The sequence below is a fragment of the Phasianus colchicus genome, chromosome 3 (genome assembly GCF_987193195.1).
Source record: "Phasianus colchicus chromosome 3, bPhaCol1.hap1.1, whole genome shotgun sequence".
Lineage (NCBI taxonomy): Eukaryota > Metazoa > Chordata > Aves > Galliformes > Phasianidae > Phasianus > Phasianus colchicus.
The window spans coordinates 82671027-82696668 of NC_143438.1; the positions used below are offsets into that span (position 1 = coordinate 82671027).

Here is a 25642-nt window from a genome sequence, read left to right on the forward strand (position 1 = left end):
ATATGATAACATTTTGTATTCAATTTCCCTTCTAATTAGATCATACAAACACTGTTAGTCTTGCTAAGAATGTGACTATCAGTAACAAAACACCGCATCAACTTCCAGCGCTTTAACAAAATTCCATTTTACTTTATCAGCTCAGTGTGAAGTCCTCTGATTAGATGTTAACAAACCAGACTATTTTTCATTGAGAGTTCTTAAGCACTATAAATATATATTCTCTCCTTAAATCACATGTACTGTAAAGGTTTTTTGGTTTCCCATTGACTGCCTCATTTTTATAAATATTTGTTTCTTGAAATCTCTTGTGATAATTGCTCATAATAGCAGTATCAGCATTTTATCTAAGTAGGAGAAAATACTTGTTTTTAAAGAAAGGAACAATTCTTATTATCCTTGATTATCCATCCATGTAACACATTTAACAGTGATCTGCTTGGAGTAGAGAAGGCTCTGGGGAGGCCTCACTGCAGCCTTCCAGTACTCAAGGGAGCAGGAAGGTACCAATTTTTTACACAGTCTAATAGTGATCAGGCAAGGGGAAATGGCTTTAAATTAAAACATGGGAGATTTAGATTAGATGTTAAGAAGAAATTTTTTACTCAGAGAGCAGTGAGGCACTGGCACAGGTTGCCCAGAGAAGCTGTGGGTGCCACATCCCTGGAGGCACTCAAGGTTGGGATCCTGGGCAGCCCGAGCTGGTGGGTGGCAGCCCTGCCAATGGCAGTGGTTTGGAGCTGGATGGGCTTTGACGTTCATTCCAACCCAAGATGTTCTATGATTCTGTGATCCACATCTGCTTGGTAATAACATTTCCTTTTGCATGACAGGTAAGTTCTATTCAGTAAGTCATGAACATACAACAGAAGAAACCTGAATTGTGTCCAGTTTTGTCCTTGGAAAAGCTAGTGCTGCAGTTTCACTCGGTGGGGCTGAGGTCTTTTTCCACAGACATACTTCAGAGAAGGCAGATTTTCCTTCCTGATGAAATTCCAAGAGTGCAAAGAGAACTGAACAGAAGATAGCCAGAAAGAGCCTTGTGGAAGCTCAGAAGGAAGGCATCTTATCAGGTGATCTTGCACCTGGGCAAGGATGAAGGACCATGTGATGGACAGGTTAGCCAGGGCACAAAAAATAGATTGGAGTGCCTATCTGTGGCTGTAGACAGACTTCTGTATTAACTGAGCTGGTTTTCCTGTTGACACTGCATTCATGTGGGATTACTTGATATTTTCCATCGAAAATCTCTATGTATCTTTTGCTAAATAGGATTGTCTTCTGAAAGACTGACTGTAGCTAACCTACTGTTTGCCCGCTGGGCACTCCTTTGCAAACTGTTCATAATTTCAGATGCAATGGCAAAAACACATATGTGCTCACTCATCAGTAACAATTTACAAATATTTACTCTGCTTATCTGTGATCTTGTCTTGGTAAATTTCTCATACACTGTACAAAAATGTCTCTAGTAACTGGTTTCAGAACCTGTTAAAATGATTATTAACACACGCACACACAAAAGTAATTTGATGTCCATCAACTTAGCTACTATCCCTTGTCATATCTTTCCCAATGAAGTTCACCCTGACATTATTTATGCCTTCATCACTCTGACAGTAAGACTGTATCTTTATCCTGGTACAGTCAGAAAGGGAGCAGAATTTATCAGTCCACAAAATATCTTGGAAAAAAATATATTCTGTGCCTCCAAATCTTCAGCACAATAATGAAAATCTCCTCCTTGGAAATGAAAATTGCATGATCCATCTGTGCTACTCTTTTCCACTCCTTTTTAGGTATTTTTCTGTAAAGATGTTCTCTTTTTTTTTTTTCCTGTTCTACTGTACAAAACATATATAAAACAAATTACCACCAGCTTTATTTTAGAGTTGCTTGTTTAGAGCTGAATATATTGTCATCTCTTGGGGAGCAAAGAACAAATAGTGAAATTGGCTGGAACAGTAGTGACTTTCTTTTTTTCTGTCAAAAAGCAACTAGGATTGTATATAAAAAAATTTCTAACATCTTCCCTGTTGTTTCTGCATCCTTGTCAAAAGCTAAGAATGACTTTAATGTTGTCTTTTTCTGCAATAGAATTCAGTAGGTTAAGCCCATAATAACTGAAATCCAGAACCACTGTTGAAACATTTCAATTAAATTATATATTGATTGTTACAATTAAATATTTTAATTAAATCAAATAAAATTAAATATTGAATGATGCACAGGGTAAAGTTTCCATCAAAATCTTCACTTTCTGAAAGTATTTTACCTAAAACTCACCACAAAATTCCCCCAGGGAGAAACATCATTGCTTCCCAGGAGCAGTATGTGAACTATCTGTCCACAAAGTACCATGAACTCTTTTCACGCCCACCAGTGTCTTGCACTAAGCACAAAATCCATGCCAAGGATATTTATTTTCCTAAAGGTACAGGGAAAAAAAAAGTTTTAATGGCCAGATTTAAAAAATCTAAGCATAGGTCTTAAAAGTCGAAATCATATTAATAACAACTGCTCAATTTATAGAAAAATTGAAAAAAAAAAATAATGCAGGGAATCACAGAATCACAGAATGGCCAGGGTTTGAAGGGACCTCAAGGATCATGAAGCTCCAACCCCCCTGCCACATGCAGGGCCACCAACCTCCCGATCTAATACTAGACCAGGCTGCCCAGGGCCCCATCCAACCTGGCCTTGAACACCTCCAGGGTGGTGTAAGAGGGAAAGAAAATGATTCATAAAACCTTGTATCTTGAGAAGCAATGCATGGAAGTTGTACAACGTAATTCTTTGATGACTCATGATCCTATTGTCCTTTGCACATAATGTTTTGCCCCCAGTTGTAGTATTACTAATTTAATTAACCTTAAATCATCACAGACAAAGAGCAGCAAAGTTTGGCATTGAGTGTCTTGTAGAGACAAATTTAGATGTTTTGGCAATGCCTTTTTTCCACTCTGTTATTTTTAAAGAAGTTCTTATATTTCCCTTGTATTTCAGTTTTAAATTTAAGCTAGATAACATTCACTGCCAGGCAACAGTAAGATAAAACAGTCACGATCAATCAACAAAGAATTATTGAATAGATATATAATTAGTGTTAATCTTAGTGTTAATCAAGATGATTTTGTGGAAAATATATTTTCTAATGCTTCACTTTTTGATAAGATTAGATGTTGGCTATCATACATAATTGTTCAGATTTAGCATAGTTGCACTCCTGCAAAGTCATTCAGTTTAACTCTGCAGCAGTTAAAATGTCAATATGGTGCAAGTTAAATGGATTAGGATCTGGCCAGCTGGCAGATTTCAAAAAGTAGTTGTCGATGGGGAATTGCTACCAAATGGTAGCAATGGTTCCTCAGGGAAATTCCCTAACAAGCTGCTTCGTGTCTAACACTTGAACATTTTTATTGAATCTTTACTTGAACATTTTGTAATAAGCTTTGATTATTCTTGATACGTCTGTCAGATTAGCTAGCATTTAGTTATGTACGTGTTTTCAGTAAACTGTTAGCCCCTTGTGAGTGAGGGTTTTGCTGTAATTCTTTCTGTTGCCTCTTTTGGCCTGGACAAAATGTTGAGCTTTTTAAGGTTAATTGTGAACACAAATATAGAATTTTCTTATTTCTTTTTTTTTTTTCTTTTCTCTTTTTTTCCCTCCCAGAAATAAATGAAGGCACCACCATTACAAGTTGTGATTCTCAGCTCATGCAACTTCAAGGTCTACTGGCTAATGAGTTGTGCAATGGAAAGGAGGAAATATTTGTCTGCAATCCTGAATACTTCGTTACACAATATAAGACTCTATTTTAACTCTGAAAACAGATTTGTCTCCTTAGAAAAATCTCTTTAGCTGTAAGCTGAATGAGATATGCATAATTTGGGGAGTGTTTTGCATATATATAAAATTCTTCATTTAAGGATCTTGCAGCATTGAAAATTATTAATTCACCAGGACAGCATAGTAATATAATAACACTCATATCAAAGTCATCAAGAGCAATACTAGCTATGATACTGATGTGAAGTTTGCAGAGATATGTTCAGTACTTTGAGAGGATGGTAGACCTATCTTGTAGCTGTTCAGAATTATGGAAGAGGTTAATGGAATAGGATAAAGTAAGAGTAACGTGTAAGCAAGTTCTTCAGTATTAAGAAGCATTTCTGTTATGAACATCCAGGTTTCTAAAAGGGAGAAAGCACAGTATCATTTGTACACTGGGGAAATTTTAGATCTAGCTGTGCTATAGTAGTGAACAAAGAGGAAAGATGCTGGGCAGACTTTCAGTTTCAGGGACTGAAAATGACTGCATGAAAGGTGACCTTTGGTTTTAGTGTGAGGAGTCTGTGGCTTTTGCATATTGCCAACCCTAATTAAGGAATTGAATCACTGCAGGGATTGTTGTGAAAACCTCCCCTACAAATTAGAGAAGCAGCCTGCAAATTAATGACTGAAGCATGAAATAGGAGATGGGAAAGATTACTTAGGAATATACCTTGTTGGAACAAGTAGCTGAGAGCAATTACTGGAGTAGCTGAGAGTAGCTCCAGTTGGCAGGAAGAACCAGCCAGCAGAAAGCATCACCAAGAACAGTGAGGGTTAGACATGTTGCACATGGATGACTGTTCTGTTCTCCTTGGGCACCAGAATAACCTTCCTACCAGCAAGATTTTCCAGAGTCTCAATCAAATCCATTGAGCAGAATGCAAAAGAGGGGGATGGGCATGGATGGGTCCAAAGTACTGAACTTTCTGATCATTCTCTTGAATTAAGATGAGTATGCAGGTATCTCAGTGGAGAATAGAATAGTGTTTCCTTCTCTTGACAAACTTTTCTAGGTTGGAAAGATATGACTGGAGGTGAAAGACATGCTATAGAAATGCAATTGCAAGTTAAATTTACCTAAGTATAAAAAGCAAAAATTGAATAATTATCCTCACAATTTAAGAACAAACTACCACTGGAAAAGTTGTTTTCAATATATTTGCTTTATTAGGTTCAGGTCCCCGTATTTGCACGTGGCTTGCCAATAGCTGGTAGCTCCCAGACTCTGGCTTCTATTTCTTTATTCTGAATTCTTGACCATGCAAGAATCAGATGAATGTGATGGATCCATACACTGGCAATATACTCAAGCCCTAGAGACAATTCCACTTAAAAGTGGGAGAATATCCATGTACCAGGTATATGAATTGTAAGCAGAATTTAATGTATGTATCCAGACATATCTCTATTTTATTAAGCTGCATTTAGAGCCATCCTAATTATTATCATTTTTTTAAATTTCCCGTGTTAATTATTTTTTTGCCAGTTTTACTGTCTACTATTCAGATCTATAGGATAGTTTGTGGGACTTTCTGAAGAATAGAGTGTACTTCATCTTGAAGAAAGAAGAGATTCTGTCACCAGCAATTGGCTGGAGAATTTCCAAAGAGCAAAAAGGTGATGTCAGTAGTTACAATGTTGTGCACTTTTCACACTTTTCATCCACAGATCACAAACATTTTCAGAATTTAAGAACTTCTATTTCAAAACAACCTTCAATCTTTGGGACATGCATCTGAATGTTGTGGAGCACTGAATATGGAAAGGTGTTGTGACAGGTTAAAAGGACACTGCTGGGAGGTCTGATCCGTCAGTTAATGATGAACTTCAGTTTTTGGGTTGTTGTTTCTTTTTTTCCACAAGAAGAGTTTCCACATCTGTATGACATCTCCTGCTCTATTCACAGACCAAAGTGCTTCTCCTTTGTAATACTCTCTTATCTTCATACTTTAATGAAGAGGTTTTATACAAACCTTTGGGATTTTGTAACATTTGTGTCTTATGGCTAGTGTGGTATTCTTCCTCTTGCCAATGCTTTGTTGCTTATGCTCATGACTAGAGTATTCTAGGGGCCAGGGAAACAATAGTACTGAAAATGGAAAACATCTCATTTTTCTTCAAATTGGTAACTACTGGCAATTTCAACACCAAGCTGCAGACTGAGTTGCTATTTACTCTTTTCTAAAGTACATAGTAAACTTGTAAAGCACAAACTGTCATTACTCGATATAAGCAATTATCTGCTCTCTTGACTTAAGTTGATATGAGTTGGGCAAACTCATTTCCATTGTAGTCATGCTACTTCCAGATGAAGTCACAAACTGTTACACAAAAGTACAAAAACAGTGTCCTTAATGTTTCACTGGATATCAGCACATCTGTCATATGGACCTCCACACTCTGCTAAGGCAAGAAAAAGAGATTTAATTGATCACTTAATGCAGAATGCCAGTATTTCAGGACTTAAGACTTGACAAGCCCCACTGTGAAGCAAGTGGGTAGATTTCAAAACTTCAGACAAGCTGTGATGATTGAAGATAAGTAATAACAAAGAATGAATTATGTTCAAAATCTCTCAATTTAGGCACGAGCAAGGGATGAAAACAAAAAACTGTAAGCAGAGACATACACACATGATGTTCTTTGTGATCTGTCACTGATATCGCTGTACAAAGAGGGGAGGGCAAACAAAGCAACACTGCCTGCTCTCTAACAATCAAGAAAAGGTCATTGAACAATATGAGAAAAATACACTTTCTACTCATTGTTTTCTTTCTCGTACAAAGTCATGTATGCATTGAAATATTTCCCTTCTTGAGACAAAAGAGCATACTCTAAATTTTGCTTTGGTGAATTGAGATAATCTACAGTCGTACAAAATGCCTGATGTAGTAATAGTGGCTTAAAAAGTACATTTAACTATGGCAGTGTGAAAACCCATGCTTGCAGAATTGCATAGCTGAGAAACTGAAGCACTAGGCCTTGGTGTGCACGATTCTGGAATGAAAGTACAAAGTATTTTTATTAATATTATGAAAAGAAAATTGCTCTGAATTTTTACCCATGGATGAACTAAATTTGAACTAAGCTTTCTTTCTGAGGCTTTCTGTGCTGTTAGACTTCTGTTTGTTTGTGAAGTTTACACGCTTTTCGGGTTTGACCAAAGCCAGGGCTACAGAAATAACTTAAGAAATGTTATCAGTCTGATGTTTCTGAGCCAGCTAGGATTAGAAATGACTGGAAATGTTATGGAAGAGCCTGTTTTCATGAGATTTCCACCCAGATATCTAGACCAAAGGGATTTCTAACTCTCTGAACTTACAGAACACCTTTCAGTGCTCTTTGATGTAAACTCCTTGCTTCCTGTAGCATACAGAAAAATCCCCGCACATTGTATCTATGCAAATTACAGTAAATACATCAATATAAGCTCACATTTTAAGATGTGACCTTTTGCTTGAACTGTTAACACTTGAAAGTTTTGAGTTTTTTAATTCTCAGAGCAGGGTTTCACAGTTCATCTGTTGAGCAAGGTAAATTTTATATTATTCCCTATCCCTTCAGGACCTGGCAGTAAGTGTAAGAAACACGATTTTCTTTTCTTTTCTTTTCTTTTCTTTTCTTTTCTTTTCTTTTCTTTTCTTTTCTTTTCTTTTCTTTTCTTTTCTTTTCTTTTCTTTTCTTTTCTTTTCTTTTCTTTTCTTTTCTTTTCTTTTCTTTTCTTTTCTTTTCTTTTCTTTTCTTTTCTTCTCTTTTCTTCTCTTTTCTTCTCTTTTCTTCTCTTTTCTTCTCTTCTCTTCTCTTCTCTTCTCTTCTCTTCTCTTCTCTTCTCTTCTCTTCTCTTCTCTTCTCTTCTCTTCTCTTCTCTTCTCTTCTCTTCTCTTCTCTTCTCTTTTCTTTTTCTTTTTCTTTTTCTTTTTCTTTTCTTTTTCTTTTTCTTTTTCTTTTTCTTTTTCTTTTTCTTTTTCTTTTTCTTTTTCTTTTTCTTTTTCTTTTTCTTTTTCTTTTTCTTTTTCTTTTTCTTTTTCTTTTTTTCTTTTCTTTTTTTGCAGGTTTCAATTTGTTAGGTGATCTCAGCTCAGCATTTGCAACAGTACTGAGACAATTGACTTTGGGATGAAGTTTCCCTGCTTCAACTTGAAAGATTCCTTGTGTTTGTGGATTCAGGTCAGACATTCAGTGTTACCTGAACTTAATTACTGTTTGTTTTTGTTTCACATTGTCTTCTAAAAGGCAGTCCAGGCAAAGAGAAGGGCCTGAGAAAAACAAACTGTTATGCAGACAAAAATGACTTCAAGGGCAGCATTAGGACCACCTCCAAGTCTAAACAAAGCTCTGGAGAAAAGGTTATCTCCTTCTATCATTCCTCAAACCTTGCTACTTCCTGCAGAAGCCCTGCTCTTCCCTTTGTCAGGCCATAATAAAACCATGCTGTCACCTTACTCCTGTATTCCATATCAAGTTCAGCCTTCTCATAAAGGAAATGTGACCCTGCTTTGCCTCCTTTTGTTCAATTTTTCCCCAAAGTTATACTACTCAATCCTACACAAGGAGACAAAGGGTGGCCTGGCTGTTAGTATCCATTTCTTAGGACACAGGCATCTCTGGTATCCACCTATGGTTGTCTTTGATTAGCAAATACATCATCCTGCTTATCCTTTCTCAAGTCAGGCTCAGTAATCCTCTTCTCAGTTTTGGGCCTTTAAAAGCTGTGTCATGTTTCTAAATACTTCAGGCACTGTGAAAGGATACTACATTCATTGTCCCATGTCCCCTGGGTTTGCAAAGCAACAAACTCCTTATCACAGCCAGGGCAACTAATTCCTATGAGAAATGAAATTTTAGCTGAATGTTGTATTTTGTGTGTTCACATCACAGTATTTCTTTTTAATATTTGCATGTAGAAAAAGCAAGTTTTACCTCTATGTATGTTATAGTGCAAAATACATTAATTCAAAATTTTCTTTGACTGTATAACTATTAAATAATACATTTTTTTTTCTGAGTTACACAGATGTGGTGATGCTCGTTGAAGTAAATTTGAATGTTTAAAATAAGATCATGTCCTGTTGAGTCGCTCACCTGAAGACCCCCAAATCTCATCACACATTTAAGCTGAGGACACCACCACTGTTTTATCATAGTTTGATGCAGGCAAACTGGTTGATGGTATATGTATGCGTACATTCTTGTAACTATGAGACATCTCTTGTTACAAGCTAACATCATTACTTCATAAAAATGAGCTCCTAATTCTCCTTTCTTCTGCCATGAAACAACACTTGAGCTGTTATTGCTGATGCACAGCAACACTTTAAGCTGCCATGACTTGATCATAGACTCTGTTAAGTTATCCTCTGTTACAGAGGCTTTATAAGCTTTCTTTTTTTATCCTTTACAGAGCTGAGCAAAATGCATTTGAAGTATGATGGTCATTGCTAAAATCTCCCACTATTCATACAATAATGAACATCACATAATAATCCTCATGACAAAAAGAAATCCCTGATAGAAATAAGTGGTATTTCTCAAAGAAAGATTCAAATCAATTGAGTATGACTGTCTGAGAGTCCTTAAAGAAACCAAGCAATTTCACAAAGTGGACTGGAGACCACTGCTTTTGTGAACTCAGCTTGTGATTAAAAGAATAAAGAAAGAATACCTGGAGAGCTCAGTAAACCTTTTTGAAATAAGTGGTTTATACAAACCACAGATGTGGCAAAAAGCAGTCTCTATTGTGCAAAAGCACTATAATAAGTGAAAGCTGATCTCAGACTTTGCATAGTTACTCAAGGCAAAAGTTAGCATTATGCAAGGTAATGATGCTTGGGTCTGAGCAGATTTTTGATCTGACAATGAAGACTGAGCAAAAAAGCTGTACCATGATGAATGTGGCAGAACAGTATCATACACTGAGAATAAACCAGTCTTATGGTTTAACTTAGCAGTGGATAAACACCACACAGTCATTCACTAACTCTCCTGCTTCCCAATGTGATGGGGAAGAGAACTGAAAGCAAAAAAAAAAAAACAAACCACAACAAAGTAGAACCCACGAGTTGAGATAAAACAATTTAGTAAGATGGAGAAAAGGAAAAGAATAATAATTATGAAAAAATATAGATATGGGTGTATATAACAAATGATGTGCAAGCAATTTCTCACCACCCACTGAGTGATGCTCAGGTAACTCCCAGTAAGAAGAATAGTGTGAAATGAACTCCCACTCCATCAGAACTCTCCTTCTGCTTGCTATCATATGGTATGGAATATCCTTTTGGCCACTTTAAGTCATCTGTCCTGATTCTTCCCTCTCCCAACTTCTTTGCTGAAACGGTAGAATGGCCTTGGCTCTGTACAACACTGGTTAGCAACAACTACAAACACTGGTGTGTTACCAACTTTGTTTTTCTCCTAGAACCTAAACACAGCACCATACCAGACACTTTGAAGAAAACAATTCCATCCCAGATGAAACTAAGACAACTCATCATGAGAAGACTGACTGAATGGATCTTAAAGCAAATTCTAAAACTAAATGAGAAATATATTTCTCTATAGTGTAAGGCATTGGAAGTAAAATGTCAGTATACTGGAAGAACTACCCATATATATTTCTTTAAAAAATAGAAATCTTCTCATCTCTCCACGACATTCATTGTGAACAACAAATGTTTGCCAAAATACAGGGAAATAGGTTATCTGCATATAACTGAAGAGACAAACTACATAATTTCTGAGATCTGACAAGAGCTGGGACAGTATAATCACAGGAGGGGGCATATTCTTCCTTATTGGATCATGTCTGTTCAAGCTACTTTCACCATGCATAAAAAGATGGCAAGCTGAATATGCATGAGTACAAAACATTATTTACAGGGGAGTGCACAAGGCAGGTAACTAAGAGGAGAAAGCATCCATAAACATGTTCATTATTGCTTTTGGGATGCTTAGTGGTAGCAGTGATCATCCAGAGGTCATCCAGCCTCCATTTCTCCTAGGAACAGCAAAGTCCTTTGTACTCATTAGCTGCCATCTTCCAAATGTTTGCTTTTTTTTTTTTTTTTTTTTTTTTTAATGGGACTGTATACCTCTAATGTCAGCAGTTTTCCTCTTCAGACCCCCTCCAGAGATGCTAAATGGAAATGGAAGAATGGAACTGTCAAGTAAATCTAGCTTTATACTGAGCTTTGCTTTACCAGTATCATGTTATATTAATGACTGTAAATATATAAAATCGCCTTTATTTAACTATATTTAATACTAACTTTTTGGGGGTAATAAATACATATATCAATAATTGTGGGCATTAAATAGGGTTGAAGAGAAGTAGACAGCACGTATTATTACCTCTAGAAACATCACTGCAGACTACTGGTAATGAACAACACAACGCCTGATAGTCATACTTTGGAGATCTAGAAACAGTTACTGTTTTACAACAGCTGCATCTGTATGGTATCTTACCGACAGCTGAGATACAATCCCCAGCAGTTTTATTAACTACAGTGCCAAGGCTCAATGATGAACTAAATCTTATGACCTGCTCAAACTGCTCATGAGCAGTTAAACCTTTCCTTTAGGCTTTCCTTTGGACTTCTTCTCCTTTTAGGGTGAAACAACTCACTGTGATTTTGATGGTCAGCTTTTTCAAGGGTTGAGGGGTGTCCGTAACCAGTTTTCATTGAGAGCTCCAAATTTTTTCAATTATAACTTCAGATTCTGTCATTACTGGTTGATATTTCTCTTAGAAACAATCTAATGCCAGCAAGATATTGCACACTAACAGACAAGAAAATAGTATTTAACTCTGTATGATTAGCAGATAACTTTATCAAATGTAAAAAAGTAATCAAAGTAATCTATGAAATATATTAATTAAATGCACTCAAGCTGCTGTTTCTCAAGTAATTGAATTTAGAGGTACAATTGTGATTAGATTTTCAACTTCGTTGCACATTTGCATTCTATATTGCTAGATCTAAGAAAACATTCTAATACAATAGATATTGAACAATACTAAAATTATCACATTATCTTGAGTCAATCTGTCTTCAGCAGAGGCCTGTTGTAATCACTCTGTTGCAGTTGGCAGGATATTTTTTTCTTCATGAGGTGGAATGTTCCATATTGTTACTGTTTTAATGAACCATTCTTTTACTCCAAAGAAACATAGCTAAGCACTTTGATATGATTATCTTACAGAAAAGCATGTTGTAAATCCGGTTATTAAGTTTTGGATCCAAAATAGGAATAAAAGCCATCTAATCTGTAATATCTTCCTTCAGGCTCACGTTTCCAGATTTAACCATAATATTATTTCTCACCCTTTAACACCCAGGTCTTTCAACTGTAACCTGCTCACAGGTTAGCAGCACCTAATCAGTCATTCTGTTCAAGCATTGAAAGATACAAGGCTGTGCAGGACAATATTCACTACTGAAGTTTTAACAAAAGTATGTTTCTCGACTTGGACATAGTTTACAGCAAGATATGCTACATTGCACCCTTAAAAGCTCATCTATGAGGGCCCTTAAGCTATATTTCTCTTTCAAAATCTTGTCCAAAACATTCCTAGAGAGATATTATTGGATAAGCCAAGCAATTTTTTCCTAGTCATCACTCTGAATGGGTGGTGTGGAATATACTCTTTTTGGGTACGTACAGTTGCTTTCCTTCCAGTGGAGCTACTCTTTGTTTGTACCATGTTAAGAAGTGGATCTGTCTGTATTCTGATGTATTAATTTTATGTTCAAACTAGGATGAATGAGAACGGAATCTGGTTCCATGACTTTCAGCAGCTCAGTGTATATGGACATCATCCAGCCCCACTGACAGAAACATATGGACTTCATAGAAGCATAAAATCATAGAGTCATAGAATCATGGAATGGCTTGGGTTGGAAGGGACCTCAAAGATCAAATTCCAACACCCCCCCCCCCCCCACTGCAGCAGGGTAGCCAACTGCTAGAGCAAGTACTAGATCAGAGTGCCCAGGGCCCCATCCAACTGGCCTTGAACACCTCCAGGGATGAGGCATTCACAACTTCTCTGGGCAACCTGTTCTCACCAATCACCACCTTCTCAGTGAAAAACTTGCCCCTGATATCTAATCTAATTCTTCCTCCCTTTAGTTTAAAACATTTTCCTCTTATTCTATCACTATTCCCTCATGTTTATAATCTGTCTTCAAATATTGAAGGGCCACAATGAGATCTCTCCAGACTGAACAAGCCCAGCTCCTTCAGTCTGTCTTCATTGGAGTGATGCTCCAGCCCTAGGATCATCTTCATGGTCCTTCTCTGGACCCTCTCCAAAAGCTCCACATCCTTCCTGTATTGGAGGCCCCAGACCTGGATGCCATCCCTTCCTTCTGACCACTCAGTACCGCTCAGCTTGGTGTCATCAGCTGATTTGCTGAGGATGCACTCAATCCTATCATCTGTATCACTGATAGAGACATTAAATTATACTGATCCCAAGACAGACCCTTGGGAAACACCGCTCATCACTGACCTCCACCTGGACATAGAGCCACTGACCACAATGCTCTTCCAACCAATTCCTTATCCACTGAATTGTCCACCCTTAAAATCGATATCTCTCCAGATTAAAGATAAAGATGTAGTGGGGAACAATGTCAAAGACTTTGCAGAATTCCAGGAAGATGACATCAGTTGCCTGTCCTTTGTACACCAGTGCCATCACTCCATCATAGAAGGCCATCAGATTGGTCAGGCATGACCTTCCCTTGGTGAAGACGTGCTGTCTGTCTGCTGGATGTGAGATATATGAGAATCCTGCCTGCCTGTGTACACTGAGGCAAATAACTCATTTAGTGCCTTATCCTACTCCATATTTGTTGTAGCCAGATAGCCAGTGTCCTCCTTTCTTATTTAACTTAGGAGGTACATTATCTTTGGCCTGTCTTTTCTGACCGATGTTCATATAGAACCCCTTCTTGCTGTTTATAACATCCCTCGCCAAGTTTCATCTCTGCATGTCCAGACTTCCACTAGCAGTCAAGGAGTTTGGATCACATCCTTTATTCTGTGAGCTATTACATATTATCTCCTCTCCACATCCTGGGCCCCAGTTTACTTATGATAATTCTTGATTTGTAGATATTGAGAGTCTTACTGTTTTCCACCTCACACTCTTTATCTCAGCCTAGTTGCTTTTCCTATAAGAATTAATTCCTGCTTTGTTCTGTACATGCTAGTCGCTTTCCTTAGTCACTCTAGGCATTGTGCCAATGAATTCAGACTAAACAGAGGATATTAATTTTACTTCAGTATATACGTATTGCACAAAATCTGTGATGCATAAGGGTTTAGTTCCAAGAACGACAATAAAACCGTTGTGTAAGCTTTCAAATTTACATGCCAGTGATAACTTGCAGAGGGAATTAGGGGCACGTAAGAGGAAGCCATCTAAGATTTTCTTCTTTTTTTAAAAAACAATTAAATGTCGTAAGAAGGTGAGCTGTGAAGTATGACTCTTTCTCCTGAAAAAGTTGATGATATAAAATTAACCTTGGGCTACTAACTTTTGTTATTCCGCATAGTTGTGTTCTCCAGGTGTGGTTTGTGGAAAGGTGTTGAGTTCTATCACAGGAGTACTTCAGATATTTTGTAAGAGAGGGAAGGGACAAGCTGCTAGAATCTGAATACTACCAAGACATCTATTTAAATATAGTTACGATACTGAGAAAAGTGAAGCACACCTTTCTCTCATAGTGGAAATAGTTTTGTGTTCACTGTAATCAACAAATCTGCCCTATCTGAGAAAATCAAATGCCTGCTAATGTTTACTAAGAACTATCAGTTCTATCAGTAGATACAATTTGCTGTATTAGTCTGTATGGTATGAGCTCCTCTTCATTTTGGGCAGAACAATAGAGTTTTTACTTAACTGTGACTTTGGTAACTGTACAACTAAAAACACTTCCCTGAGGCAGAGAGCTTAACCATTTGACCACTGCATTCTTTTGAGTGGGGAATTGAAAATACAGTCTTAAACAAAAGGAGGTCTTGCACCTCGTATTTGTGGAACTGATTGGATCTCCTTAATTATTCAGGGGCTTTACTATTGTAGCTCATCAGAAGCTGCTCAGACTTTATCTCTGGCAAACACATGAGAAATGCGTCCTAGTCACCTTCAGCTCCTTCCCAGTGTTATCAGCTGATCAACAGCATAAAGAAACAACAAACCTCAGCCCAAAAGGCATCCCAGGAGTGAATGAGTTAACCACTTAGCTGGTGAGACTGATGGCTAGAGAAACCAACTCAATCCAGTTTAAAGGCTTTTTTATCTAAACCAAAACTGTTAAAAGGGGATTTGCTTCCTTGAAGATGAAATGCTCGTGTCCAAGATGTTACTCTGTAGACCTGCAAAGACACATCTGTTGGTACATTCAGGAAACTGTTCTGGCTTAAATGACCATATGTACAGGAAATACATGTAAGAACCTTTACTGAGAAAATTTGTGCCATGTGTAAGGCTGATTAGTAAGGAGAAAAAGTCTAAAGCTTTTCACCCTTGAACTTGCCCAATGTTCAGAGAAGGCAGTCTACTGGGACTGTGTGGGGAGATAAGAGGGGTAAAGCAACAAGTACATTCAGTAGTCATACAAAGATGCTTTATAGAAGTATGAGGGAAAAGGCACATTTTCTGCAGCCTGATACAGCTAGGATGAACTGATCATTGCCCAGGCAATGAGGAGAAACTTGAATGTGCTGTTAAGGTTTTAGGAAGAAGCTTCATTCATCCTACACCTTTCTGTGCTGCCAAGCAGCAGTGTACATGGTCCACATCAGCCTGGAAGCACTGATAGTGCTGGCAGAGGCTCTGGGGCTTGGCGTTGGAAGCTGAAGTGATGCCTCCTAAAATTGTAGGCCACAGCCCTTTGGGGACAAAGTGTCAAACTTGTTAGAATTTCCAGTAATAATGTCAGCTGGATGTTTCAGTGCTAAATATCAAAAATAAGGAAGGTGTGATGAGGTAGAGCAGGAAGGCCCTTCCCTCATACCTTTCCAAATAAATCAGTGGTCTTTTCCTCTTCAAAAACTTTTCCATCTACAAGATCATATAATCATAGAATGCTTAGAGTTGTAAGAGACCTCTGAAGGCCATCTAGTCCAACTCTGGGCTCATGAGGACACTGCAATGAACAGAGACGTGCACAGCTGGATCAATTTGCCCAGGGCCTGATCTGGCCTCACCTTGAAAGTCTCCAGTGACAGAGCATCCACCACATCACCAGGCAACCTGTTCCAATACTTCGCCACCCTTACTCTAAAAGATCTTTTTCTTATATCTAGCCTAAATCTACCTGCTTTGGGCTTGGAACTATTTCCCCTTGTTCTATCACCACAGACTCTGCTAAAGAGTCTGTCCCTTTCTTTCCTGTAGCTCCCCTTCAGATTCTGAAAAGCCACTATGTGGTCATCTCGGAGTCTTCACTTCTCCAGGCTAAACAATCCCAACTCTCTCAGCCTGTCCTCATAGGAGAATTGTGCCATCCCTTGGATCACTTTTGTGGCCCTCCTCTGGATGTACTCCAATAGGTCTGTGTCTCTCCTGTACTGAGGACTCCTCATCTGGATGCAGTACTCACCAGAGCAGAGCAGAGGGGCAGGATCACCTCCCTCGCCCTGCTGGCCACGCTTCTTTTGATGCAGCCCAGGATACAGTTGGCTTTCTGGGCTGCAAGGGCACACTGCTGTCTCATGTCCAACTTCCCATCCACAAGTATTCCCAAATCTTTTTCATCAGGGCTGCACTCAATCCTTTCATCCCCCAACTTGTATTGGTAATGAAGGTTGCCTTGACCTAGGTGCAAGATCTTGCATTTGGATTTGTTGAATCTCATGAGGTTCACTTGGGCCCACTGCACAAGCCTGTCGAAGTCCTTCTGGATGGCATCCCATCCCTCTGGTGTGTCAGCCGCACCCCACAGCTTGGTGCCAAGATCCCTGCTCCTTCCCTTATTTTTCTGTACCAGGCTCTCGCCTCCTGCCTCACCACCCAAACATTTCTCCTTTGCCAGGTTCCTGTCCTGTCACCCCCCATTTGTTGCTGATCTCCACCCATATCCAGTGTCCTCATGAGCCCAGGGCCATGTAGACATGTTCCATTAGTTGCAGAAAATGCTTTAATAGTTTGTCTGAACATTTTGCGCTTTCTGAAGAGGCATTAACACCATGTGAGTCAGTCCTACAGAAATAAGTCTTATTCATCAAATCTTTGCTTTATTCAGTTGGTGAGGGATTAATGAATTTATTAAAAATATAAGATTAGAACATGGAGAATCTTGCTTGTCTGTGGATAATGATGTAATGTATGCAGCTGTTTGGCTTAATCTGGGGCAAATTTAAGGAAGAACTGTTATGGGCAGTACAGACCATATTCTGGAAGTGGAAAGCCAGATAGAAATGAATTTTTTGCATGTCTCATTTTGACACCATTAATTTCCTCTTCATACTCCCATGGGTATAGAAACAGGGTTTGTGGTCTTGCTATGGCCTCTTTTCTACTCTGTGCTTGTGACAGAATTTTGAATGCTTTGGTCTTTTGATGAGCTGCACTTAATATGTTGGGGCACAGAGAAAGGACTTAGGGCTCAGCCACTGTTTACAAACCTGTGCTGAAGAGCCTGCAAGAAAACTTCACTCAGTAAACATAATATTTTTCCCATCACGGTACTGTCCCATACATATGCCTGGAAATTACATCCAATTCCCTGTATCTTTAGCATATAATTAGACATATATCCAACACTACTTGTTTGGACTACTGCTCTTCAGTACCTTTGTGAAAGATGCTGAATCTACATCAGCCTTTTACCATAAAGGTTTCCCATCACTGCCATTTGCATGTAAAGGAGAAGACCACAGCACACCTAAACAAAATAGATTCACCAGTGGTACCATTTCAGTGCCTACCACAGGTGGTCTGAGGTGTTGCATCAGTGCAGTACTGGCACAGGGAGATGTGTACTGCATTCAGGATTTCTGGCTTATCAGTGCATTGCTGAACATCTTGGGATGTATTAAGTTTCAGTATCAGTAGCGTTACACTGCACTCACAGAGCTGAAGATAAGATTCTACATTTTAATTATAGTTAGTAGTTTTTTAAAAATTCAGTGACCAATTGTGATAGTCTCTATTGATCATCAGATGAGCTTTAGGACAGAGTCCTGAATCTCTATGGAATCCCATTGGAATGGATGGGACTTTGTGAGATCAGAAGCTTGTGGGTAACCAGCTCAAGTGTTGCACAGACATCCTGAGGGAACATTAGTCTGAGTGCTAAGGTTGTCCAGAAATCTCTAGATGTCACTGAAGCACAAACTGTGCTGTTCCTAGATCTGATTGACAAGAAAAGACTCACTAGGAACATAAGAACAACCAAAAGATCTCGTGTGGGCTAGTTGGCACTAATTAGCTGCTAATCCATAACGAGGCATTTGTGAAAGTTGAATGCCTATGGAAATCAAATCAGCTCACTGCGCTAAAAGGAGGGCTGGGGGTGGAGAGTGCAAGAGTGCTTCTGCAAAATACACCACGATGATAGTTGGGTAGGTGAAAGTTGATGGAACAAGTATGTTGAGGCATGTCTGAATTTGTTAGGTGCTTTAAAAAGAATGACCTTTTTTTTTCTTTTTTTTTCCAGCCAAAATAGAAAAAAGTTCATTCTTCAGGATACTATTTGAAAAGAAGAAAGGATGTAGACAAGTAGGAAAGCATCTGCTGTCAGCGCTGACATTTGGTGCCATTTCCCTTAGTCAAATTCATTTTTCTGGCACAATTATTTGATACAAACATTTTGAATGGCTTTCATTCTATTCTTTGAGCAAACATGAAGGAAAATCAGTCCTAATTTGTGTTCAGTTCCACTGTTTCTCAGTTGTGTCAAAATGCAATAGCTATAGAACACCTGCAAGCGTTTAGCAAACTACCATCCTTACGCTCTGCTTTTGACTGAGGAGGAGAGCATTTTTACTCAATCCCAACTAGGCATGTAACTAACATTTCAATATTTGTTCTCCTGCCATCACATTGATATCGCCCCAAATATCCTGCAAAGATGGATGGAGACATAATAACTTGGAAATTGTCTTGGAAAACTGAGTTTTGGTTTGTTCCCTGCAGCGCTGATTTAATAACAGGAATAATAGTTGTTCTGAACAAAGATAGTATATCAGTACACAGCAAGAGTATTGTGAACTTAAAAAAAAATCTTGTGAACTTCAAAGCTCTTTGCATTGATGGAAATGTGATCTCTCAACAAATACAGTCATTACATTATATGAGTTAATTGTTACAACTACTTTTTGCTTTAGAGAGGGAAAGGTGAATGGAAAAATTCTTAAAAGGATTTACAGTGCAAAGAAGGACATGTAGACTCACAAACAAAGTCAGCAAAAGAAACAGATACAAATAACCTCACAGTCATGTCAGGTTCATTATCAACCCATGTGCCACTTCTGTCGTCATAGTCTTCAGGCTGAGAATAAATACCATGGTAGCTTAGGGCAAAGGAAGTTGATACCTTACATTGTCAGACATGAGATGTCAAAGTGCAAAAGAAAGTATCTTCTACTATTATAGTAGTATGAACACTGATATTTATGGAATAGATCAAGGCTATTTAAAACACATTGGAGCTAATGAAAAACATAAGTTTCCATAACAAGTAGTTCCTAGGAACAAAACACTGAATGTATCTGCTGTGCTAGCAATTGGGAGAAGGTGGAAGTTGTTGGGAGGAGTGCTCCATGTTAACATAGTGTCCCTTGTAATGGAGAACAGTGTGTTTTGTCCAGATACATTGGGTTGTGTTTGCTCATTAGTGAAGGCAGCAAGATGCTTTAGGTCTGATCTGCACTGAAAATGATGCAAAGGCCTGACTCATGTCTTCCAGAACATAGTGCTTTACATTGTTATTTCAAATAAGAAAATAAAAAGGAAAGGAAAGGGAGTGGGTAAGTAAAGAATCTGCTCTTTGGACAGTGGACATTTCACTGATGTTTTTGTTGTATCATATGACAGCTCCTCACATCTTATGTTTTACAGATGACAAGGCCTTTCTATGGAAAGCAAAAAAATGCAATTTACATGTTATGGGGACTTGGACATCTTTGAAACTTGTTTTGTAATCATAGCTATGGTAATGGCTCAGAAGTAATCCTGATGGGCATAGCCTTAGCTAACCACTGAGATAAAGAAGTAAGAATATCCAAGGAGGGCTTGAATTTTACTACTGTTAGGACTCTTCTGTGCCAGTAACTGGCCAGTGCGAGGGAGCTTGATTCTGATCTGTTATTTACTCTGGACATAATTTCTGGATATTAAGTCTCTGGTGGCCTTTGTCCAGATTCCTAAGCACAGAATTATTATAAAGAAGAGGCCAAATTTTAACTTGGAAGAGTAGTCTCTGGCACTCTCTGAAACATATACAAAAACATGAGGTTTGGCTAACCTTGCTTGAATGCTGTTGCACAATTGTGTATGTCAGAGATTAGTGATTAGTCTTCATTCAGACCCCTCTGTCTTGGTGGTCTCAATACATGTCTTGAGAAAAACATATATTGTTAATTCACAGCAGTTTTTAATGCCAAAGAATAAGTGTGCAGTAATTCAGATAACGCTACTGTAACTCAGTTTCAACTTGAACAAATGCTGGAAGGAGCAGTCAGCTTCTTGCAGCCCCTTTGTCTGTCAGCTGTAGAGTCATAATATCATAATCACAATGCAACGAGTGATTCTCTGTCTTAAGTATTACTGCCCTTTCTCCTTAGGATTGGAACAACTTAAAATGTATTTCTCATGTTCAGATGTGTTGTTACTTTCACTTTACACAAAAGTAGATGAAAGACCAAAAATTCAAATTAAGACCTTCAATATTGGTTATTTATCTACATAAATACGTCTTCAAAAACTGAATGTAAGTAAATTATATGATCTGACTAAAAAGTCTCTGGTAGACTGGAAAACCGAACCTAGGCACCTAAGCTCATGACAATTGGATGAAAGCATTCTTTCCATTAATATCTTGATCTTCATAGAATCATAGATTCCTTAGAGATGCAAGGGACCTTTAAGTTCATCTAGTCCAACTCCCCTGCGATGAACAGGGACACCGTCACAAGGATGTTGTTGGTTACCGTGTCAAAGATAGATGACATCAGTGGCTCTTCCCTTGTCCATTGATGCAGTTACACCATCATAAAAGGCCACTAGGCTGGTCAGACATGCAATTTGCCCTTGGTGAAGGCATGCTGGTTCTCCAGTATCACCTCCCTGCCATCGATATGACTTAGCATAACTTCCAGGAGGATCTGCTCCATGATCTTTCCCAGTGTGGAGGTGAGACTGACAGGTTGGTAGTTCCCGGTGTCATCCTTTTTACCCTTTTAAAAAATGGATATGACGTTACCTTTTTTCCAGTCACCAGGGACTTCTCCTGATTGCCACAACTTTTCAAATATCATTGAGAGTGACTCCGCGACTGCATCAGCCAATTCCCTTACGACTCTGGAATGCATCTCCCATAGGTTTGTGGATATTTAGGTTCCTCAGATGGTCACAAACCTGATCTTCACCTACAGTGACAGGGACGTTGCTTCCCTGATCCCTTCCCACCAGACCAAATGTTTGAGGGCTGTGTGACGAGCATTTACCAGAGAAGACTGAGGCAAAAAAGTTGCAAAGTACCTCAGCCTTCTCCTTGTCTGTTGTTACCACCTTGCCTGTGTCACTCACTGGGGGGGATATGTACTCCTGGACTTTCCTTTTCTGATTGAGGTACCTATAGAAGCCTTTCTTGTTCTTTTTGGTATGATCTAGTTGCTATTACAACGTGGTAGGACCACTCCCATGACTGGAGCTCTGTGACAGATGGCTACAAGCTCTACAGAAGGGATAGACAAGGAAGGAGGAGTGGTGGTGTGTCCCTTTATATTAAAGAGTGTTTTAATGTTGAAGAGCTTGGTGTTGGGAGTGATAAAGTTGAGTGTCTAAGGATAAGGATCAGGGGGAAGGCCTGTAGAGACGACATCTTGGTGGGGGTCTGTTATAGACTGCCTAATTAGGATGAAGAAATGGACGAGGCATTCTATGAGCAGCTTGCAGAAGTTGTGCAATCGCCAGCACTTGTTCTCGTGGGAGACTTCAGCTTCCCTGATATATGTTGGATATAATACAGTGCAGAGAAAGCAGTCCAAGAGTGCATGGAAGATAGTTTCCTTACACAGCTGGTACGAGTGCCTACCAGGGGTGGTACCCTGCTAGACCTGCTCTTCACTAACAGAGAAGGACTAGTGGCAGATGTGAAGGTTGGGGACTGTCTTGAGCAGAGCAACCAGGAAATTGCAGAATTCTCTATTCTTGGAGATGTCAGAAGGTAAGGAAGGTAAGGAACTGGCTAGCAGGCCATGCCCAATGGGTAGTGGTTAATGGAGTTAAGTCCAGCTGGCAATCTGTTAGAAGTGGTGTCCCCCAGGGATCGGTACTAGGGCCCATCTTGCTTAATATCTTTATTGATGACCAAAATGAGGGGATTGAGTGTACTCTCAGTAAGTTTGCAGATGACACCAAGTTGGGAGGTGGTGTTGATCTGCCAGAGGGTAGGGGGCCCTTTAGAGGGATCTAGATAAGCTTTATCACTGGGCTGAGGTCAATGGGATGAGGTTCAACAAGGCCAAGTGCTGGGTCCTGCACTTTGGCCACAACAACCCCATGCAGTGCTATAGGCTTGGGGATGAGTGCTGGATGATTGTGAAGAGGGAAGGGACCTGGGGGTGTTGGCTGATGCTCGGCTGAACATGAGCCGACAGTGTGCCCAGGTGGCCAAGAGGGCCAACAGCATCCTGACCTGCAATAGAAATAGTGTGGCCAGCAGGAACAGGGAGGTAATCATCCCCCTGTACTCAGCACTGGTGAGGCTGCACCTTAAGTACTGTGTTCAGTTTTGGGCCCCTCACTACAAGAAAGACACTGAGGTCCTGGAGCACGTCCAGAGAAGGGCAAAGAACATGGTGAAGGATCTGGAGCACAAGTCTTATGAGGAGCGGCTGAGGGAGCTGGGATTGTTTGGCCTCTTCTCCCAGGCAACAAACAGGACCCGGGGAAATGGCAGCAAGTTGTGCCAGAAGAAGTTTAGGTTAGACATAAGGAAGAGCTTTTTCTGTCAGAGAGTGGTCAGGCACTGGAATGGCCTGCCAAGGGAGGTGGTGGAGTCGCCGTCCCTGGCAGTGTTCAAGAGGCATCTGGATGAGGAGCTGTGAGATATGGTTTAGTGCTTGTGGTAGCAATGGTAATGGGAGGACGGTTGGACTAGATGATCTTGTGGGTCCTTTCCAACCTTGTGATTCTATGATTCTATGATTCTAAGTTGCAGTATTGACTTCTGTTTAGAAGTAATTATTATTATTTTTTTTTTTCTTGAGAAATCCCAGAATGTAAATTCTTTTAAAGCTCTCCCAAGTATTTTTACTTGATTCTTCAGTATCTGTTTTTAAAGCTACAGTAAATGCTTTAATGCTACAGGCTAAACCACTTTACTATCTTTACTGTTGCATAGGAAAAAGAAGAAGAAGAAGATGATTGTTATATCAGAAATGAAAATTATTCCATTTCTTCTTGGTGTAAGTCTGTCATACTGTTTTCTGTTAGACAGGTCTGTAGTCAGTCACTGTGGACATGCTTGACTAAGAAACACAGACATCTCCATTGGTGATTCAGACTTTAGGCAGTCACCTAAAAGCCCTTCTTCCTTTTCTCTGCACAAGAGTCTTAAATTCCTTACTTTTCCAAAGTATAAATGAGATGAATTCTCTATTTGAGAAGAGCATTTTCAGTAACACATAGATAAACCATGTCTTTTCTCTAACTTGTTTGAAATTATGGGTCACCAAATATTACAGACAAATATTACAAAATTTATCTGTTTGAGAGATACAGATAAATTCAGATGTGGCCCCAAGTGTCCTTTCAAATCATTTTAGCCCTGAGTGCCTAAATTTCACATATATTTTATTTCCTTGCATGCATAGTACTGAAATTATTCAGAATCAGATTTACAGTTGAGTTACTAGGAAATCTCAGAATTACTCAGAAATAATATGGCCCTAGAAAGCATAATGGAAAAGACTTAAGTGCTATAATTTGACAGAAGTTGTTTAGAGCAAGGCAAAATGTTAAGCTATTAGCTGGAAGCACAGTAACACTGAGAATAAGTCTGGGGTAATTATCCCTCCACAGGAATTAATCTTGCTTAAATTGAAGTTGTTTGACAAATTTCAAAATGAATGACAATTAAAGACAGTGAGACAAAAACAAATCAAGAGAAAAAAAAGAAGGAAGATGTAAATAGAGTACTTGTCATATCAGTGTGGATCAGAGTCCACTAGTAGCAAATTTATAGGGTGGAGTAACTGGCGTTGAGAATTTAACACCCACATTGTTTCCCATAGCATCCACAGCAATTGCAGCAGTTCTGTCTGAATGGAATTCGTGTCTCTCAGTCTGTGCCGCTGCACTGTGGGAACCAAAGTGCACTAAGACAAAAGGATGGGATTTGCTTAAAAAGTATCAGACTGTTACAACATGAAGTGCTAATGTACATGCACCACCTGAGATGTGGGCCTGCATTATTGAGTGATCTTGTGGGAAAGTAACTTCTGTGTTGCATCTTAGCAATTTGACACCAGCTTTATGAAGAAATTATAATAGAGGAATTGAGTCTATTCTTTTTTGGAGAGATCCAGCAAATGTAAAGCTGTGTTCCTCCTAAGCCATTACCATACAGAACACTCATACAGTGTATTTTAAAAATCTCCTAGCAGATCTTCTTTAATACTTGAATCCATTACTAAGCACAGGCACAGATTTTACTTAAAGCATACAATTGCCTGAGGAATTTGCAAAGTAAAATGTCGTATCTGCATAAAAATTTGCAAATTTTATTCCATCTTTTTTTTGGTCCTCTAAATAAAGCAAGATGTGGTAGATGAGAATATTCTGTGATCCATGTCTTCCAGTGAAAACATCTCTGAAATATGTTCAACCTTTTTTTTTTTTTTTTTTTTAAACTTTCAATGTTTAATGCTCACTGTGACCTCTAATGCTGGAATACAGCTGGGACATGAGAACCACAGTACTGCTGTCAGTAGTACACGAGCTGTTATGGAGAAGGGAACAGAGGTTGTTCAGACTCTGCCAACAAATATAGCACAAATTTTGTACTTGTGTGTGCCAGGATTTACTTCCCATAGCACAGAATCCTTGCAAGAAGCATAGAAAGGAACCCTGAGAGGTTATCTAGTCCACACACCTCCTTTTCTTTCCATCCCAAATTTGATGTTTTGTGGTACAGACACCAACTTATCCTGGGTTGCACAGCTTTCATCACAGGGAAACAGACTGCAGCTCAGTGCTAATTTAATCCTGACAAAGTGGAACCTGAATAGGGACAGTCTTCTGTGCACCCATGTGAAACTGACCTAACCATCCTTTGGCTAAAATTTCCCCTGAGCTTGGTGCTTGGTTTCCATTGCTTTACAAAAAATTCCGTGAAGAGAAACTTTAGGTGGATATCTGTGCTGTGTGTCTTAGACACCTTAAAGTGATTCTTCAGGATACTTTCAGTTGTGAAGAATAGGCTAGCAAAATAAATTTACCAGAGCATTAGAGTCCAGAGGAGGGCCATGAGGACAATTGTGGTGTGGAGCACCTCTTCTATGAAGAAAGTTTGATGGAGCTGGATTTGTTCTGCCTGGAAAAAAGAAGGCTCTGGACAG

At 39.1% G+C, this 25642-nt stretch overlaps 1 long non-coding RNA gene across 3 annotated transcripts in view; it reads left to right on the forward strand.

Annotated features, from left to right (window-relative positions):
* LOC149918713 (uncharacterized) overlaps positions 1-25642 on the forward strand; it is a 79880-nt gene that overhangs the window by 17637 nt on the left and 36601 nt on the right. Inside the window, exon 3 of one of the 3 annotated variants that reach the window (XR_016465307.1) lies at positions 3674-7403. The exons of the other annotated variants lie outside the window; for them this stretch is intronic. This is a non-coding gene — a long non-coding RNA (uncharacterized LOC149918713). Of the gene's footprint in view, positions 1-3673; positions 7404-25642 lie in introns of those variants that run through there. 3 annotated transcript variants of the gene reach the window in all.